The following is a 21,487-nucleotide window of genomic DNA, read 5'->3' on the forward strand; positions in this document are numbered from 1 at the left end:
ATACCCAGCTCCCTAAGCCGTTCCTCATAAGGCATCGTTTCCAGGCCTTTGACTATTTTGGTTGCCCTCTTCTGGACACGTTCCAGCTTGTCAGTATCCTTCTTGAACTGTGGTGCCCAGAACTGGACACAGTACTCCAGGTGAGGTCTGACCAGAGCAGAATACAGTGGTACTATTACTTCCCTAGATCTAGATGTTCCAGGTTATTTTTGCCTGCTTTTATTGAGTCCCTCACCACCACCCCTTAGAATCACAGAACTGTAGACTTGGAAGGTCATTCAGTTCAGCCCCCTGCAATCACAGCTAAAGAATCACAGACAGATGGCCATCCAACCTCTGTTCCTAGGCAGCAATGACATGGTAGCATTGGGGAAGCATCACAGAACAAAACAAAGCATGAATCCACCACTATTACTGTGAAAAAGTATGCTGAATGAATGAATATACACACTATAAATCCCCTGTCTGATGGTACCCGCTGTGTATTTCTTCAAATATACACATTTTGTAGATTCCCCCCCCCCCCAATATAATGTAGCAGCTTTAATCTTACAACAATATCCTCCATATTTGGGCCAAGTAATGCACTCCCAGTTTACTCCCTTCAGTCAGAGTTGGAAGCATCCATGGCAAATGTTGCTTGTAGCCCATAGTAGATCGGTTAGTGGGTCTTTTTACTCAGAGATCTATAGCTTCACTCAAACCAGCCTCCTCTCACCCTGGACACCTCCCACCCGCTCTCTTTAGCACTTTGATTTGTGCACTTCTTCAGTGAATCTCCATTGCAGCATGTTGACTTATCACTCATCCCAGTGTGCTCCTCGTTCCCTCTCTTCTCCTGACAGCTCCTCCTAATGTACTTATTCATTCAATTTAAATAAATTGAACGCTGGCCTATGACAGCCGATAAGTGACTCACACGAGAACAAACAGAACGGCAGCTTTGCAAATAGTCAAATGCCAAGCTGGAATGGAAAATGGGTCTCCCAGCATCAGCCAACCTTAGATGTCTAATATTTATGGCCAATTGATGTCATTAGAAAGTAAATAAGCCCTCTTATGCTGCATTACAAAAGATTAACGGCAAGCAATGGAGTTTAAATAGCACAGATAAGTGCAGATGGAAATAAACCTGTTTCAGGGCTGGAAATATTTGCTGGACCTCCTCACAGCTTTTAAGATAATGGATCTCTGTATATCTATATTGAATCTGGCCATAAAAGCTTTAAGGCATCTTCTGGCAGAACCAAGCTCAGAGGTGACCCTTTGTTATCTCGGGAAAAGATTTCACAGGACTCCTGCAATTCCCCAAATACCAGAATATGTGTGGGTTAAAGGGTGTTAGGTGAAGGGGTTATCTTAATTTCTTGTATTAATTTTCTCAGTTCCAAGATGCATAGCATCCACAGAGGCTGGGGCTTGGTAGGTAACAGTGGTTAGGTCATGCGGAGGTTTAATTGATGCTGCAGCTGTATGCAAGAGGCTTTCGTAATAGTGAATCCCACAGCTTCTTCCAAAGAACATTTCCCAAATTGTCTTGAAATACTTTTGTACTTTGTTACTGATATATATCTCACACAGATGCTGTCTGAGTACACAACACACCTTTAAAGTATTTCCCCATCCCCAAAGAACTCTGAGAACTGTAGTTTGCTCCTTCTAGAGCAGGGCTCAGCAAACTTCTTCAGCACGGGGCCAGTCCACTGTCCCTCAGACCTTGTGGGGGGCTGGACTATATTTTGAAAAAAAAGAAAAGAAGAGTGAATTCCTATACCCCACAAATAACCCAGAGATGCACACATTCTACTCATGTAAAAACACCAGGCAGGCCCCACAAACAACCCAGAAATGCATTTGAAATAAAATGAAACATTCTACTCGTATAAAAACATGCTGATTCCCGGACTGTCTGTGGGCCGAATTTAGAAGGCGATTGGGTCAGATCCGGGTGCCGGGCCTTAGGTTGCCTACCCATGTTTTAGAGCTACCCTTAAGAAACCACAGCTTTGATGATCCTTTTTTGGGGTTGTGTGCTTTAAGTGTTATTGTGTGTAGGCAGAGATGCATTAAATAAGGTTAACTTTAATATTTATGCCCCACTTTCCCATTCAAATAACACTCAAAGCTGCTTAGACTGAAAAACAACTAGATCACTGGACATCTGTGGTAGATCACTGGCTCCCCACAAAGAAGCTCGACAATTTTGGCTCCCATAAAAAATGCTCAACATTTTAGCCCTTCACCCCCCCCCCCAAAAAAAAGAGGGCTTTCCTCCCACCTCAGAAAAGCTCAACAACTCTGACCTGAACCACTAAAAATTGGGCCTTCCTCCTTCCTAAAAAAATCTCAACTTTGACCTGAACCCCTAAAAAGCGAGGCTTTCCTCCTTCCTAAAAAAAATAACACCTTTGACCTGAACCCCCCCCCCAAAAGGGAGTAGAGCACTGCCAGTTTTTAACTTTGTGAGTAGATCGCAGTTTCTTCGGAGTTGGCTACCCGTGCCCAAAAGGATCCCCTTGAAATGCTGCTTTCGCTTTGACAGCCTCCTGAAGACAGTCACTTTCTAGCCAGCATCATTTCATAACTGCTTTTTTTCTGGACATCAGCTACAACTTTCTCTCTGTTTGTTCTAATTGCTGTCTGTCTGTCTGTCTGATATTTTCCTTCATTTTTTGTGAGGCAGCGGTAGTACAGTGAAAGGGGTGAGGCTCTCTGGCAGTAGGAGTAAAATTGTAGGAGTAACATCAGTGGTAGAGCACCTGCTTTACATGCAGAAGGTATCAGGTGGTAACAGGTCCAATTCCTGGCAACTCCATGTAGAGCTAAGGGAGAGAACTGCCTGAAGTCCTGGAAAGCTGTCAGTCAGTGTAGACCAGGCATATGCAAACTCGGCCCTCCAGATGTTTTGGGACTACAATTCCCATCATCCCTGACCACTGGTCCTGTTAGCTAGGGATGATGGGAGTTGTAGTCCCAAAACATCTGGAGGGCCGAGTTTGCCTGTGCCTGGTGTAGATCAACCTTCCCTAACCTGGTGCTCTCCAGATTATGTTGTATGCCAGCTCCCATCAGCCCCAGCTACATGGCCCAGCCTTGAGGGTTTGCGGGCTTCCCAAAGGCAACTGATTGGCTACTGTGAGCAGCAGGATGCTGAACTAAGATAGTCCTTTAAATATTACAACTAAGCAACCAGAGATGGACCAAAGCAGCACCTTTGCTACCGTCAAGCTTGGGATGGATTTGATGTAACCACCCATTGGCATTGGAGGACAACTGCCATGGGCTACCAATTTAAGAAGATTCATAGATTTAGAGTCTGATTAGTACAGAGAATGGTATGAGCCAGTGCTCTAGAGCTGAAAATAGTGCTTCAAGTCCCATCTTAACCTGCCACAGGTGGATGTGACTTGGCCGAAATAATGTCAAGGGCCAAATGGGAAGGCATAGCAGGCCTGGCTAGGCCCACAGGCTGCAGGTGATCCTGGTTTATAGTGTTGGGAGTTGGTGTGGGAGGTATGATGAAGTTAGAATTGTCTTACTGCTTGAAAAGGGGCTTATAAATCTAATAAATACAATATATAGATATAGTTATAGGTTTTCTTAGACTGATCCTTTTAATATTTAATCTTCATCCTCATTATTAATATGAGATTTTTGACAGATGTTGCTTATATGGCAGATGTTGCTGTGAAAAGCTGCATCTGAGAAAATTCCTTCTTGTACAGCCACTCTTAATTAATTGATTGTTTGAGCACATTTATACCTCACCTTTCCCCCAAGAAGCTTAAGGTGACATTCATGGTTCCCCCCCACCTCCTGTTTTGCTCTCACAACAACCCTGTGGGGTAAGCTGGGGTAAGTGGAGGATTTGAAATATTCCAGCTTTCCTAACTTACTGCCTAAGAGGTATTGAGCTCATGACTGAAGGTGAGGAAAATAACTCCTGGATACAAGTTGCAATGGATGGCTGAGAATAAGGAGTGATGAACTGAAGGAGGGGGTGAGTGAGCTCCAGTTCTATCTCAGCGTTGGCTGTTTCCTTACATCCGCTCTCTTGCGTTTGGAGAAGAAGACCTGACAAGTCAGACTGGCACTCCTCTTCCACTGCAGGAGTCTCTATTGAATCCTCCACAGAGGCTCTCAGGATGATTAATTGGTGCGTGGCTGTGTGTTTAGGCTCCATAAAGGCAGGTGCATGTGTTTCTGCACTGCCGCTGTCAGAGCGGTTAATGCAAGCGTCTGTTTTACAGCCCAATTGACAGCCGCATTGTTCTGGCAGGGTTACAGCTCTGACATGTGGAATCAATCTTTTTAACCTGTCAATTAATCAGTGGGCAGCTGTCAGCCCAGCTGAAAGGCCTGAAGGACAGTGCCCTTTCAATGGATTACACTGGATGCTCGGCGCAGTGAAATTGAACACTTTGGCATGCTGCATTCAGACTGGTGCTCAACTTCTCTGGAACTATGGAGAAGAAACAGAGGCACAGATGCTTGGTAACAGGCTTCAAATAAAGGATATCCTGTACTTTGGGAGCTCAAGGTTCACAGTGGAAGCCTGACAGTGTCCCACCAAGTTACTAGTCTAAGCCAGGAAACTAAGGCAAAAATCTATGGCACCCAGAGCACCCGCAGGACCTTGGAGAGCTCCCAAATTTCTGCCAAGCTCTTGTCTCTTATAAGCACCCAACTCCAACTTACGCCTTTTATATGCTGACTGTACTTGTAGAGTAGTAAGCCCTGCCTTTCAAGAGGAGCTTGCTAGCTGTTAAAGTACCGAATGTACTGCAGGACACCCCTCCTCTGAATTCAAGGATGGTAACAGGGCTATGTCCTCCAGCTGGGAGAGTCCTGAAGGTCCTGATGGTTCTTCTCCCAAGGATGGACCCAGAGTCTCATCTTCTTCTGGTTCCTCTATCACATGGTACTCAGTCCCCAGATTGTCAGTCATGACACTGGACAACAGAGACAGGATCCTTCATTTCATAAATCAGCTGGCAAAGCGGCAAACACATTGGTGTATAATGTTGGGTGCTCATATCACATGTTGATCTGTAGTCTGTGGCCATAACCCAGTGATGCTTCAGGAGCCCAATGCTGTACATGTTAACTCAGAAGAAGCACCACTGTGTTCAATGGGGCTTACAAAGTCTGACAGGGATTGCTGGACTCTTAACACCAACCCCCACCCCTGACCATTTCTGACTGGGTCTGATGGAAGTTGGAGTTCATTATCTGGAAGGACATTACTTGTCCATGTAATCCTAAACATGTTAACTTAAAAGTAAGTCCCTCTAAGTTCATTGGAATTTACTCTCTAGCAGCTGCATTCAAGATTGCCTCATTTGGCTCATTCAGATAAGTGACATTATGGATAGCTATTTATATTGTTTGTCTGCAGCCAATCTGTGATTGTGGGCTCTGCTGCATTACTTCAAAAACAGGAAATACATCACCAAAAGAGAGGACTGACTTCTGTAAAGCAGCACACATATCCACCATTGGAAAAGACCACAGAGCTGGGACCAAGTCCTATTCTTTGACATTTGATGGATGCAAATTATGGCATCCTTCCCTATCCTCACGTGAAATTGGTGCTAAGAGAGGCAAATTTTAACAAGACTTCTCCAAAAGGCAAAAATAGGGACAAAATGAGGAAAGTGATTTACCAGGGACAAGCAGCAAAACAAGAACAAGAAACAGGGGCAGCCCTGGGTAAATATTGAAGATTAGAGCCTGTGCCAAAACCATTGACAAGAGTTTCAGTGAGTTTATGGGGCTTGTCATTCACATAGTCTCACAGCAATCAAGAAGAGTTTCAATGAAAATAAGGCATTTAACATTAAATAGCAGCTTACGGGATCTTACAATGCAGCTGGCTTTGGGTGCCTGGCCTGCTTAATACTTCAAGTACATATTCAAAATCCCACAGCAATTGACAAGGGTCTCAGTGACAGCAACTGCTTAACATTAAATAACTTGTTTTGCATGCACCCAGCAGACAGCTGGCTTTCCAGTTCACATGCAGCCAAACTACACATTATATTAACAACATTTTCAGCTAAAGTGCTTTAGACCTGGCCATGTCTTTCTCTTTAGAAAAAGCATCCACAACCTCAAAATCCAGGTTGAAAACAATGCACTGGTGAGGGTGGGATTTTCACCTATCCCGTATGCTGTATTCTCACTCCAAATTGCTACCCATCCCTGCTATTTGCCCTGGAAAGGTATGGAGAAATGTTCAGGCAGTAAGATAATAAAATGGCTAGGAAATAAATTTCTGGATCTCAGTGGCAGACCTCATGCTTTGCATGCAGAAGGTCCCAGGTTCAAACACTGGCATCCTAGTTAAAAGGCCAGTCAATTTAGACAATAGTAATCAGGGCCAGCTCGCCCATTGGCTCTAGTAGCGTGGGGCGCCAGGGTGCCTGGGCGCTGAGGGGTGCCTCAGCAAGTGGAGGAGCTGCGCGATGGCCTCCCTTTTCCCTCCTCTGAGTCTTGCACGCCCGCCAGCCGCGCCGCTCAGGGGAGAGCAGGGAACAGGGGCCATGGACCCTGTTCCGCTCTGCAGCGCCAGGGTCATCCCTCACCCTGGCACTGTGTTTCATTGGTAGAGGCAGCAGCTCTGTTGGCGGGAAGGAACGCAGCGCCCTGTTGGCGTAAGGAAACGGCCGGGAGGCCTCCTGGCACTGCCCGGACCCACCCGGGCCCTGTGGCCCACCCATGGAAGGGGGGAGGCCGCGTGGACCCAGCAAGCGCTGGAGTCGCGGGAGACAGCCGGGAAGGCCCCAGCGTGGCCCGGGCCCGCCCAGCCCCCCCCCGGCCTGCTGGGAGAAGGGAGGAAGGTTGTGCAGAGCAGCAGTGCCCCTTCCCCCACTCACTCCGGCATCTCCGGCCCCACGGGAGACAGACAGGGCCATGAGAAGCCACCGGGCGGCCTCTAGCACAGCGCGGCCCCGCTGTGAGGAGTGGGGGCTGCCGTGAGGCTCACCCCGCCACCTGGCACGCCAGGCCCTAATGCTGTGCCAGGGAGGCTCTCCCCGCTGGCTCCATGGCGTGCCCATCTGGCCTCCGCTGCCGGCGGGAGGGCTCCTGGAAGCCCCGAGGCCTTCCGGCGCGAGCGCCTCCAGGGAAGGTAAAAGCTTTCCTTTCTCCTTTTTTTTTAAAAAAAGGGGGTGGGGGTGGGGCGGGGCGCCCGAGGGATCCCTGCACCAGGGCGCCCGATGAGCTTAAGACGTCCCTGATAGTAATGTTCCAAATTCTGCTCTCTTACCTACGACAAATATTCCCCAGAAAAGAGGTGTACTTTTTGTACATTTTTGCTTCTCTTTCTGGATTTATTTTTAGGGGCTAAGGTGAGTGTGTGCTTTCTCTTACATCACAAATAGAAAGGTGGCTAGGGGATGTCTATTACCTCCCCCCCCCTTTAAAACAAGTTTTGAAAATCCCATTTGCCCTCCCAGCACCATAGGATTTCACTTTGCCAACAGAACAATCTCCCTCCTCTCCTCCCCCTGCCCCACCCAAATCTGTTCTGCCCCCCCCCCCCAACCCTTCAGAGCAGATATGGGGAGGAAAGAGGAGAAACCCCCTTGCGCGAGTGCTCCTTTTTGTGCTAGAACAAAAACGTAGTTGAATACCTTCCAACATGATTAATCTAACTCAGTGTTTCTCAACCAGTGTGCCTCCAGATGTTTTGGGACTACAACTCCCATCATCCCTAGCTAGCAAGACCAGTGGTCAGGAATGATGGGAGTTGTAGTCCCAAAACATCTGGAGGCACACTGGTTGAGAAACACTGATCTAACTAGAACTTAGTTGGATACAACCCAGAAGTGTGGCGTGTGGGGCAGGGGGGCAATTGCTTCAGGTGCACATTTTTGAAGGGCACAATCAGGCGCCCCATGACAGGCACAGAACCCTGGCAGCTGAGGTGTGGCGGCAGGTGGGTTGGTCTAGTGGGCAGGTGGATGGAGGCATCAGTCAAGGAGAGTGTTGGAGGCAGGCTTTGTCCACCCTCTGTGTACAGGGCCATCTCTAAGCCCGGGTCTGGTGGCGCGGGTCTCCAGACCACCAGGGGCGCCGCTGCGCCCCTGAGAGGCACGGCGGAGGCCGCCCCAGGCGCACCGGATGCAGCCCTAGGCGCGCCTCTCAGCTGTTGAGGCTGCTCTCCGGAGGCACGTGGGCCTGGGGCCGCTTCCGCCACGCGCAGGGGCGTCGCAACAGGGGGGCGGCCAGGCTGGATGGCACAGGGCGCGGCCCTCCAGGCGGCAGTCGCCCACCTGCCGTGCCGGGAAACGGGGTGGGGGGCGCCAGAGGGATCCGTCGCGCCAGGGTGCCAGGCATGCTTAAGACAGCCCTGTCTGTGTAGGTTCTGTGTGTGTCCCACCCCCCGGTGCATGTCCTCACCCAAACTGCCCAGTCCACCAGGGGGCCCCAACACTTGCCCCATCACGGGCTCTGGCAACCCACCCTATGTCATTGATACAACCCCAAGTGACCTGCCCTTTTCAGAGGCATCTTTGCTTCCTTGCCACTGCTCCCAGAATGGTCAGAACAAATATCACTCAAAAGTTTGGCACAGCCCTAGTGGATGTTGCTGGACTAGATGGAAGAATAGCCTGAAGTGTTACAAGGCATCTTCCTATGTTTCTAATCTCATTACTCAAATCAACAATAAATATAATAAAAATGGCTCATATAATAGAAGAGAACATTGAGTATAAAGAAAGGCTGAACTTATTTTGGCCAATAAGGAGAAAGTGACCGTTTTTGTGTTAATCCAATTATATTTAGTGGCTGTTTTCTGAAAATCCAGCCAATTACTATGGCCTTCTAACAGCCGAGGGAGAAACTTGTTCACTCCACATGGTTACAGAGCACTTACACAAATAATACACAGCACTCTGGATATCTCCATTACTGCAGACACACAGTCATAAACAATAAGGAATCTTCTGATATTTCTCTTCATGCCTAGCAGAGGGCATTTGGTTTAATCGAAGAAGAGTGAATACTATTCTCAGCATGAAATTATTCATTCCAGTGAGATAATTCTCCTGCCACAAGGTCTGAGGGACAATGGACCGACCCCCTGCTGAAAAGGTTTGCCGACCCCTGTTGTAGTCCAACAACCACCGGAAGAGATGCAAGTTTGTGAACCCTGGTCCAAAAGCATAACTGATGCATTTAAATTGTTGTTCTTGCTGCTATTATTATTATTAAAATTTATATACCGCCCTATACCCACAGGTCTCAGGGCGGTTCACAAGATAAAATTACAATATAAAAACACAAAATACATAATCAATATATAAACAGAAACAGCCAGATAATCCCCCTCCAAAAAAATTAAAAACACAATTAAAAAGCAGTTTGAAAGATTGTAAACAATACTCTCTGCTGGGCAGCAGCCGTCCATCAGGCCCTGTCCTAGGCCTGGTAGAGAGATGCAGGAGCAGGACCCTCAGCAGGTGTTTAAAGACAATGACTGAAATCATAAGAGAACTTAGCAAAAGGAAGTTCATGGGAGGAAAGTTTCCCATCTCCTCTTCGGTCTGTAGTCACATGCATCCTCTCAAAAAGCTACTCTGGGAAGTTGTGGAACCCACCTGGGTAGGGTTGCCAGACTCAATAGAGGACAGGACTTCTGTGCCTCTAATTGCCCTGCTCTCTTTTGAGTCTGGAAACCTTAAAGAGAAACCAGCAGACCCTTTGTTTAATTTCCAAGCAAAGGGTCTGCTGATTTCTCTTTAAGGTTTCCAGACTCAAAAGAGAGCAGGGCAATTAAAGGCACAGAAGTCCTGTCCTCTATTGAGTCTGGCAACTCTACACCTGGGCAAACAGGGACTGCTTTGGGAGGAAAGAATCGCCCCAAACTGATTGGTAGTAATATCAGTAAGCCAAAAGGAAATGCTTATTCATGCAATGAAAAAATAATTTTATAGGATTCACTGCTGTGACTGTGATTATAGCCACTGGCTTTCAAGGGGAATTCATCAAATTCATGTAATATGAGGTCTATCCATGGTTGTTATTATGCCAGTGAAACAGAACCTTCAGATATTGCATCTCACTGAATATTGGGAGACATCGGTGTTAAAGTGCAACCGTGGGGGCATTTACTGCTTTATGTTCTGTTTGTATGAATCCTGAAGGTACCTGGGTGGCTACTGTGGGAAAGAGATTGCATAGATACATGGACCTTGCTATTATGCCCTTAAGGGTTTATAGGATACTGTACATGTTTCGCAGGAGATCACTTGCTTCTCCTATGTCTTTTCTCCAGCCATGGCCAAGAAATACTATACCTCCTTGCACTTTTAGACCAGAGGAGGAAATCTCAGGTCCAGGGTCAGGCCCAGGCCTCTCTAAATGGTCCCATGGACTCTCTCTAGGCCAAACCTTCTCCCTACTCACACCCCTCTCTCCAGTCCAAACTCCATGTTGGGCCTGCTTTTTGCCCACTGTGCGTGTTTTTCTCTGGCTGGAATGTGTCCTGAAACTCTGATAATGCCTCTTGCTTTCCTGGGTGAAGGGTAGAGATTGTGAGTGTGTGAAACTAGCCTACTCTTCTTTGCACAGAAAATGCAGAGCTTTTTTTAATTAAAAAAATGTTTAGGGGTACTCTCATTTTTCTACTCATATTGAAATACTGCCCCTCAATAAGGCCAAACTTAGGTTCACAAAATGTTTAGGGGTATGCGTCCCCTGCGTCGTCCCGAAAAAAAAGCACAGCCAAAATGCATTATTGAAGTGAGAATTGAGATGATGGAGTGTTGTGGTGGGCATCAAGAGATTGTTGAATGACTGTGTACATGGGGATTGTGTCTGAGTGTAAGAGGTCCTGCGGGTTTTGATACCAACCCCTGATGTTGGCCCTGTCCAATCCCTTGCATTCCCATTAAAACAGCTTCAGAAACACCTCTACCCTCAAGCAACGGAGGCCACAGTAGACAAGATGGCTTGATGGAGCAGAAATGTCACTCAGGGTAATAGCTTCATATGGCCTAGTTACCTCTTCATCTTCAACGGAGTGGCTGCTCGCTGATGGAGTGTGAGAGGAGAAGGTCCCATTTGCTGCTGACCCAGCCAATTAAAGCCTTGTTCCCTCTCTTGTTGTGTAGGCAAGGGTGACGGCTCCTGGGCAAGAGACCCATAATGCCTCAAAGTACCCATAATGCCTCAAAGTGATGTTGCTATGGGGGCATCATGTGTGATTAAAATGGAACCCCCATTAAAAATATAGGTGACTCACAGACCCAGCCATCCAAAATATAGGGCCAAGAACTAGTGTTCAGGCTATGGCCAGGATGCTATAACTTAGTAGCTGCCTAAGAACGCCTTTTCCTGAAGCTCCCCTTGGGCAGAAAGCTATTGCAGGTGGTAAGATACACATCTTCTATGAGTAAGCCTCATGGAGTTCAATGGCACTTAAATGTGAAGGTAAAGGACCCCTGACAGTTGAGTCCAGTCACAGACAACTCTGGGTTTGCGGCGCTCATCTCACTTTACAGGCCGAGGGAGCCAGCGTTTGTCCGCAGACAGTTTTTCCAGGTCATGTGGCCAGCATGACTAAGCCGTTTCTGGAAACCAGAGCAGCGCACGGAAACACCATTTACCTTCCCACTGGAGCAGTACCTATTTATCTACTTGCAGTTTTGGGGCATACTTTCGGACTGCTAGGTTAGCAGGAGCTGGAACTGAGCAACAGGAGTTCACCCCGTCACAGGGATTCAAACCGCCAACCTTCTGATTGGCATGCAAAGGATTATGCTGATGGTTTCTAGTCTGAACAAATCTTGTCCAAGATCTTCTCTAGAAAAGGCAAGAGAACCAGAACCTTGAATATGCTTGTATTCTCCTAGACCCTGTGACTTAGTGCACGTTGTTGCTTACTGAATAGCTAATAATTTGAATCACAGGAAAGGCCTGATCCTGGACAGTAGCTGCTTCCTTATGTAGCAGATACAATAGGGTTGCCACATTTCAAGAGGTAAAAATCCAGACATGGCCAGGAATTCCCGTACATACAGCAACCCTAAGATATGAAGCTTTTTAGGTTTCTATCACTTGTTAGGGACTTGGAAGGGTGACAACCAACACTGCGAGACCCTGGAATTATGCTATATTTGAAGTGGAAAATAAATCACCCCGTGGGGCTGCTGTTGCCTCAAGCAGTGGCATTAAAGGGGGGGGAAAAGATCATTGCAACTGCTACTACAGCAAGTATCACAGAGAGTCAGTGCTAGACTAGGACTGGGGTAGGGGTTAGGGTTCAAGTCCTCACTCCATTATGATGCTCACTAGGTGACTCTTGGCCAATCTCTCACTCCCCACCATAATTTACCTCACAAGGTTGTTGTGAGGTGCAAATGTAACACAAGAAAAACACACATTTCCCCCAACCCACTTAACAAATGTTGCTCTCCCAGTCTCAAATTCCCAGATGTACTTTCTTTCTTTTCCCTTTTTTTCAAAATATATTTTTATTAATTTTTGCATATAGATCCATATAACATTTAACAACCATTCCTATCCTATACAATATTTTTTGACTTTCATCAACCACTTCTAAAGATTTTCCAATTCCATAGCTGTCACAGTGGCCGGAGTAGGCTACTTCAGAGTAACGACGCTACGCAGCTCTGCATTTTATTCTTTTATTGGTGCTGCGTATTTACAGTGCTGAAGTCATTGCTATTTACACGGAGTGATGTGGTCAGTCGGTATCAGAACCTCCGAATGACTTTTGGCGCGTCTTTCCCCAACACAAAAGCCTCGGAAGCCCCATCCTCTTTCCCCTCCTCTTTCTGCGTAATTCCGGAGTTGGGGGGATGGGTCTCCCCCCTTACTTGCCCCTTCCTGTCCCACCTGGGACCCTGGCTCCGCTACCTTGCCTGAGCCTCGGACCCGACTTCCTGCTTCCCCACTGGAATCGGAGCTCCCTCTGCTTTCCCCTGTGGTCGGTGATGGGCTTGAACTCAGGAGGGGAGGGACTTCGCGATATCCCCTGTCCCTCACATCCACCCCCCTCCCAAGCTCCCCTTCTCCCCTCCTCAGGTCCCCCCCCGTTGTCGGTGACGACTGGAAGCCTAAGAACTCAGTGCTTTCCGAGCCCGTTGGTGTGAACACCTCCCCCCAGTCCTTCGAGCCCCCCCCCTTCCGCCTGGGAGGACTGGAATCCCAAAAAGTCCGTGGCGTCCGAGCTGGTGGGGGTAAAGATGTGCTGCCAATCTGCTTCTGCCTCTGACTGGGTGGATCTCGGTGACACCCATACCTCGTCTCCCGATTCCTCAAACTCCGCTTCCCAGCGCCATGGTGAGCTGCTCTCCTGTGCCTCCTCCTCCTCCCCCTCCCTTTCCATGTGCCAGGGCTTGGGTCTGTGGGGAAAGAGGGCGTGAAATTCTTCCACCAAGAATTCCTCCTGTATCTGAGTGGCTGGGACCCATTCATTCTGGGACGGTGGAGCGTCCTCCCATGCCATGAGGTACTCCAGGCCCCCCACCCCTCTCCGTGAATCAAGGATGGCCGTGGCTTCATTTAGTTGCTCCCTGCCTCCCCTCTCCCCCCCTCCCTCGGGGGTTTGTTCGCTGTCTCGGAGCCTGCTGCTTTCCCTGTACGGCGACAGCAGCGATCTATGAAACACTGGATGCACCCTCATTTCCTCTGGCAGTGCCAGCCTGTATGCCACCGGGTTGACCTGTTGCGTGACCGTGAAGGGGCCCAGCCGTCTGGGTGCCAGCTTTTTGCACCTCCCTCTGGTGGGAAGGCCCTCCGAGGACAACCAAACCTTGTCCCCCACCCTGATGACCTCCCCTTGTCGCCTGTGGCGATCTGCCCCCTTTTTGTACGCTTCCTTGGCCCTCTCCAAGTGTTCTCTGAGCTGCTGGTGCACCGTCTCCAGTTCCTCTGCCCAATCCTCAGCCTGTGGGCCCTCCTCCTCCTCCTCCCCCTCCCTCTCTGGGAAAGATCTGAGGTCGCGCCCGTAATTGGCCTTAAAGGGCGACACCCCTGTGGAGACGTGCACCGCATTGTTGTAGGCAAATTCTGCCAGTGGCAGGCGATCCACCCAGTCTGTTAGCCGCTGGCTGACGTAGCATCTCAGGTACTGCTGCAGAATGGCGTTGACCCTCTCCGCCTGTCCGTTGGTCTGCGGGTGTCTAGCCGTCGACAAGCTGACCTCCACCTGCAGGAGGTTCATGAGCCGCCGCCAGAACCTGGAAACAAATTGGCGGCCACGATCCGAAATAACCCTTAAAGGTAATCCATGCAGTCGGAATACGTGGTCAACAAACAGTTTGGCTGTCTCTTCTGCCGAGACCGCCCTGGCACACGGTATAAAGTGGCACATTTTGGACATGAGGTCCACCACCACCAACACTGCGGTCTTGCCCCTGGAAGAAGGCAGATCTGTGATGAAGTCCATGGACACCACTTCCCACGGCCTGTGTGGTGTGGCTAAGGGCTCCAGCAATCCTGGTGGCGCTGCTCTGACCACCTTTGCCCTCTGGCAGGTGTCACAGCCCCTTACATAGTCTCGAACATCTTCCCGCACCCCTGGCCACCAGAAGTGTCTCATGACTAGGTGAGCGGTTTTGTCCCTTCCAAAATGACCCGCCGTTGGGTTGTCGTGCATCTGCTTGAGGACCGTACGTCTAAGCTGGGTGGTGGGCAGGTACAGTGCACCCTTGTAGAAAAGCAGCCCCCTGCGTTCTGCAAAGTCTTTTGCCTGCTCCCTCCCCCCTCTCTGTTCTCTGAAGATGCGGTTGGCAAATTCATCCGCTGCCGTCAGTGCTGTGAGTTCTGCCTCGCTCACCACTGCTGCTCCGCAGGACCATGCTGACGGGGGGAAAATGTGCCTGGGTGCTGGTGGCGCCTCCTCCTCCATGTACTCTGGCTTGCGGGAGAGGGCATCCGCCCTGACATTCTGCTCTCCCGGGATGTAGTGGATGGAGAAGTTGAAGTTCGAGAAGAACTCTGCCCACCGTATCTGCCGCTGGTTGAGCACCCTGGCAGTTCTCCAGAACTCCAGGTTCTTGTGGTCTGTGCACACCTGGATGGGGTGCTTGGCGCCCACCAGGAAGTGTCTCCAATGCTTGAACGCCGCGTGGATCGCAAGAAGTTCCTTATCAAACACCGTGTAGTTGCGCTCTGGCTGGGTCAACTTCCTGGAGAAGAAGGCACAGGGTCTCCACTCTCTGTTGGCGTCCAGTTGCAACAAAATGGCGCCCACAGCTTTATCAGAAGCATCTGTCTCAACGCGTAGGGGCGCGTCCTGAACCACGTGGAACAGGTTCTGGTCTGAGGCGAACACCCTCTTGAGGCTTTCGAACGCTGCTTGCGCCTCTGGTGTCCACCTGAACTTCTGCTTGCCTCTCAGGCAGTCAGTGATGGGAGCCGTAACGCGAGAGAAATTCTTGATGAACTTCCTGTAGAAGTTGGCGAAGCCTAGTAGGCGTTGGGCATCTTTGCGCGTCCTGGGGCTGTGCCAGTCCAGGATGGCCTGCACCTTGTCCTTGTCCATCGCCAGCCCCTTGTCTGACAGCTTGTAGCCCAGGAAGTCCACCTCTTTGGTGTGAAACTTGCACTTCTCCAGCTTCACATACAGGTGGTTCTCCTTCAGGCGCTGCAACACCTCCCTGACATCTTGCACATGCTGCACTGGGTCATTGGAATAGATAAGGATGTCATCCAGGAAGACCAAGCATTTCCTGAAGAGGAGGGACCCCAGGACGTGGTGCATGAAGGCCTGGAAGCATGCTGAGCCCCCTTGCAACCCGAAGGGCATCACCAGATATTCAAAAGAGCCCAGAGGCGTGAACATCGTGGTTTTCCATTCATCGCCTTCCCGGATCCTGATCAAGTTGTACGCCCCCCGTAGGTCCAGCTTGGTGAAAATCTTGCCCCTGCGTGCCGCTGTCAGGAGATCGTCCACTCTGGGCATGGGGAAAGCCACTGGCTCTGTCACTGAATTCAGCCGTCTAAAATCCACCACAAGACGGCGCTGTTGCGTGTCTTTCTTGTCCACCCAGAAGACCGGGCTGCCCCCTGCTGCCTTGTTTTCTCTGATGAACCCTCGCTTGAGGTTCTTGTCGGTGAAAGCGCGCAGATCCTCCAGTTCCTGGTCTGACATGGCGTACAGCTTGGCTGGGGGTATCGTCGCCCCTGGCACCAGGTTGATCTGGCAGTCAAAAGGCCTGTGCGGGGGTAGGTGGTCGGACTCCGCTTCGCTGAAGACCTCCTGCAGGTCCCAGTACGGCTTGGGTATCGCCTCACCCCCTTTGACATGCATGGTGGCCACCGTGGCTATCGGAGGCCCCTCCCCTGGTTGGTGCTGCATGCAATGTTCCAGACAAAAGTCCGACCCAAACGTGATGCATCTCTGGTGCCAACTGATGGAGGGGTCGTGGCGCGCCAGCCAGCTCATGCCCAAGACGATGGGGGGGTCTGAGATGGTGGTGACGTTGAATGCCAGTGTCTCTGAGTGCCTTCCCACCATCATTCTCATGGGGGGGGGGTTTGATGTGTGATGGCCCCTCCCAGCAACTCTCTGCCGTCAATGGTTGCCACGTGCAGAGGAAAATCCAGCTGCAGAAGCTGGATCTGGTGCTCTTCTGCAAAGTTTCTCGAGAAGAAGTTGGCTGAGGCACCACTGTCAATTAGGGCGAGGACCGTCAATGGTTAGCCATTTGGGAGCGTTAGCGTGACTTCTAGAACCACTCCTGCTCTGGGAGGGGTGGGCTGGCTCTGCTCCTCTCTGTGCGGGTGGGCGGGCTGGGGCTGTTGTCTGCTGACTGTGCCTGGCTGCTGCCCCTTGTCTCCTGCAGCCAGGCTTTCCCGTTTCCCTGCTGTGGTGCTGCGTCAGTGGGGGAGGGCACCACCGTTCCCGCCTTTCCTTGCCACTCCCTGCGATGTGGGCAGTCTCTGACGAGATGCTGGGGGGAGTTGCAGAGAAAGCAATTCCCGCCCCTTCCCTCCTTGCGTCTTGGCGCCGCTGGGGTTTGAAAAGCCCGCCCGCGCGCGCTATCAATCTGCATGGGCTCCTGGTCCTGGCTGGCCCCAGGCGTGGCTTGAAAGGGTTGTTGGGGGAGTGGCTTCTCCTGCGACCGTGGGAACCAAGCCCGCTTTGCGCACGTTGCTTTCTTGTCGCTCCACCGGGATTCCTGTCTCACCCCCACCGCCAGAGCCGCTTTGCTCAGCTGATCCATACTACTGGGCTTTGGACCTCTCGAGAGCTCATCCTTCACCTCCTCGTGCAAACCCAAGTAGAACGCCGCTTGCATAGGAGGCGACTCTAGTTCCCACCCCAGTCTGTGCACCAGCATGGTGAATTTCGCCCAATAGGCGCGAACTGTCATATTTCCTTGGCGTAAATTATGAAGTTCTTCCTTAGTCTGGTCCATATGACTATCGGACGAATACATCGTTTTCAAACCTTCTAGAAATTGTTTGACATTTTTCATGCAAGGATTCTTGGTTGCGATTAACGGTCTTAGCCACTCCCTGGCTGCCCCGGTAAGGTGCTCCACAATAAACGCTACCCTGTGCTCATCATCGGGGAACTCATTATGGTGCAGCTCAAGAGCATACACGATTTCAGTCTCAAAGCCATGATATTCCCTCGGGTCTCCATTGAACTTGCTTACTAGGGTCCCGGCTCTCCTTCCTGGCAGCACTTGGACTTGGGGGGCCCCTCCCGCCTTGTCTTTCTCTGCATCCAGCTTGCTTTGGAGGTCTACCGCCACCGCCCTTAATTGCTGCTCTCTTTCCTGAAGCGCTCTCACCTGTTCCGCAAGTTGTAGCCGGTCGTCCTGGACCTTCTTAGTCTCTTCTTTAGCTGCCTTTAATTCCCCCTGCGCCTGCAGCGACAGCTGCTGCAGGTCTTCCTGGGCTTTCTCCGCGATCTGCCGCCATCTCTCCGCCTCTGACACGCTCATCCCGGCAACTCCAAAGTAGCCCAAAAAAGTCATTCGGAGGTTGCTGTCACAGTGGCCGGAGTAGGCTACTTCAGAGTAACGACGCTACGCAGCTCTGCATTTTATTCTTTTATTGGTGCTGCGTATTTACAGTGCTGAAGTCATTGCTATTTACACGGAGTGATGTGGTCAGTCGGTATCAGAACCTCCGAATGACTTTTGGCGCGTCTTTCCCCAATACAAAAGCCTCGGAAGCCCCATCCTCTTTCCCCTCCTCTTTCTGCGTAATTCCGGAGTTGGGGGGATGGGTCTCCCCCCCTTACTTGCCCCTTCCTGTCCCACCTGGGACCCTGGCTCCGCTACCTTGCCTGAGCCTCGGACCCGACTTCCTGCTTCCCCACTGGAATCGGAGCTCCCTCTGCTTTCCCCTGTGGTCGGTGATGGGCTTGAACTCAGGAGGGGAGGGACTTCGCGATATCCCCTGTCCCTCACAATAACTTTTTCTTGTATTTCTTATTTCAATATTATTTTTTTATAACCATAAATCTATAGTCCTCCTATTTTTCCTCTATAGTATTTCAAATCTTTCTCCTTACAAAACTTCCTGCAAACCTGCTAGCGTAATCTGTTGTTTACAATTGCTTTTCAAATAATTCTCAAATTTAGTCCAATCCCTTAAGAACTTCTGGTCCCGTCAGTTTTGAATTCTTCCTGTCATCTTATCCAATTCTGCATAGTCCATTAGTCTTACCTGCCTCTTAAGTACCCATAATGCCTCAAAGTGATGTTGCTATGGGGGCATCATGTGCGTTTAAAATGGAACCCAGCTGCACTTTCTAATCCAGAGGTCAGCAAACTTTTTCAGGAGGGGGCTGGTCCACTGTCCCTCAGACCTTGTGGGGGGCCGGACTATATTTTTTGGGGGAAAATGAATGAATTCCTGTGCCCCACAAATAACCCAGAGATGCATTTTAAATAAAAGCACATATTCTATTCATTTTTAAAAAAGATTTTCCATCATACAATTTAATAAAAAAGAGAAATAATACATAACAGAAAAGAAACATTAAATCATTATACATTAAATCATTGTACAATATCCAAAAAGAGAAAAAGAAAAAAAACATAAACAAAATAAACTGAACCCACCACCCTGTTTCACTTCCCTCCACCTCTACTCGTCTTCTCTAAAATCAATTTTTACCCTTATCATTGCATTCTGATTGTTTTTATTTTCTCTCTATATATACATATGTCATTGATAATTTATTCTTTTGATGCATTTACATTCTTAGTCTAAGCATATTAGCATGTCTCTTTTAGAGCAATATTTTGTCATATAATCATCAAAGCATTGCCATTCATTTTTTAGTTTTTGATTTGACTGCTGTCATATGGATGCCGTTAATTTAGACAATTTTAAATATTCATTTAATTTGAGAATCCATTCCTCCTTGGTAGGTAGTACTTTAGCTTTCCACATTCCATTCATGTAAAAAACACGCCTTAGTTTGCCTACCCATGTTCTAATCCAAAAGTTCTCATTTAGAAAGTTCCTCCTCACTCTTTATCACAAGCTGGGTTCACGCAGCGGGCGGTGATAAACCTGCTGTGTCCCAGCTTTAATATTACATCTGTCCTCACCCTGTGAATCAAACAGCAATATAGGCACAGGCCAGCCTTCTGGGAGTGTCCGTCTCTCAGCTCCATCACAATCTCAGCTGGGAAACAGACAGAGGTCTGGGTGCCAATACACTGCTTGATGAATTTTAAGTGATTGATCTTTGTCGAGTGCTCCCCCTCCCTCCTGCCTGGTTGTGCAGACACAGATAGATTAAGCAATTATGGATTCATTCAGCATCAGATGGCCTTGGACAATTAGTCACGAGCAAAGAAGTGACCAGGTGCCTTTCGATAAAGGGAAGTCATTACAGCAAAGGAAACTTGGCAACTCACGCTTGAGAATCAAGCCGCAACAGTTCAACATTTTGACAGGGGAGGAAATGAAGATTAGCATAAAATGCCACCAATTACTACCAGCGGGGAGCTTTCTGCAGGCTGAATGCCTAGAGGAAAATGCAGCAGGGCATTGGAGGAGGTGTGGACTTCAAAGAGAAGGGCTGGCTGCTGAGATGGGTCTTAAAAGCATGTAGAGAAATGCACAGATCAGAGTTGCTACAACTTTTTTTTTTTTGCAGAAGAAGAGCTGAATATCAGCATGCTTAATTTAAAGGAATAAATAATCTGCATGTCCAGAGTGAATCAAGGTCGATTTAGCCTTTCTCTTTTCAGCTTGTTTATTCAAATCATTTTTTTATATTGCATTGCATGCAAGTATCAAAAGATGGTGTACAAAAGTGCATTAAATTACATTAAAACTTCGGCCACATCTGCACCATGAATTTAAAGCCTTATTATTCCACTGTAACAGTCATGAAGTATGGTTCAGAATGCTGAGAACTACAGTTGCCAGAGCTCCCTGGGAAGAGGGACTGATGGTTAAAGCACTCTTTCAGACTATAGCCCTGGGACATATTTACATTCATACATTGCACATCATAGAAGGTAGATTTCCCATTATTTCTGATACCCCTTTCCAGCAACTGGTACACATGACAGGGGGTAGAGGCCACCTATTCCTCAAACCTTTCCATGCTTGGACCCACCCTTTTTAAAAAAAGATTTTTATTGAAGTACGAGAATTTTTACATACATTATATTCTCTCCTTCTAATGTTTAATTTCCCGTACCATTTTTTCTTTCCCTTCCCACCCCCTCCCTCACCCATAATCCATTGGAAGGGTTCAAGCAGTTGTCCTCAGCCACGGACACAATGTCTTTAATTTCCACTGAATGTATTCTGGTCCAGTAGTTGTTATCCATTGAAGATAGGGGTTCCATCTGGTCCTTATCACAGTAGACTTGGCCTTCCATGTTATATCCTGTGACGTTACTGTGCTTGGACCCACCCTTAACCCAGGCACAGTGGCGGAGGAAGGGGGCGGTGGGGGCGGTCCGCCCCGGGTGTCATCCCTGAGGGGGGTGACATTCAGTGCACCGCCTGCCCGCGACTCCCAAGCCTACCACCAGCTGTCAGGGGAAGGGGCAGAGCTGTGCCTTCCCACCTTCCCCCTTCATTTTGACAGCTCAAGGGAGGCTTGGGAGTCACGGGTGGGTGGCGCACCGTTGCCCCCCGCTCCTGGGCTGCTTCCTGGGGGGGGGGGAAGCCTCCCCTGAGTTGTCAAAAGGAAGAGGGAAGGGAGGAAGGCTGCTGGCAAAGCGACACGGCTCCCTCCAGCCTCCCCCGCCCAGGAAGCAGCCCATCATGGGTGGCTCGGTCCACCCCCCATGGGCAGCTCGCTCCACCCCCCGGGCACCTTGCACCCTGGGACACTGGACCCGCCCCCATGGCCCCACCCCCGGGTGCACAGTATGTGTGCCGCTCCAGGGACACATTTCTTAATTTCGAAGCATACACTTGTATGGCAGTAGTGTTACCATTGCTACCTGACATGAGGATCAATGGCCCACCCTTTCTAGAAAGAGGACTGCTGAGTGTTCCAGGTTTCTCG

This window comes from Zootoca vivipara, chromosome 14 (assembly GCF_965207765.1).
Source record: "Zootoca vivipara chromosome 14, rZooViv2.hap1.1, whole genome shotgun sequence".
Lineage (NCBI taxonomy): Eukaryota > Metazoa > Chordata > Lepidosauria > Squamata > Lacertidae > Zootoca > Zootoca vivipara.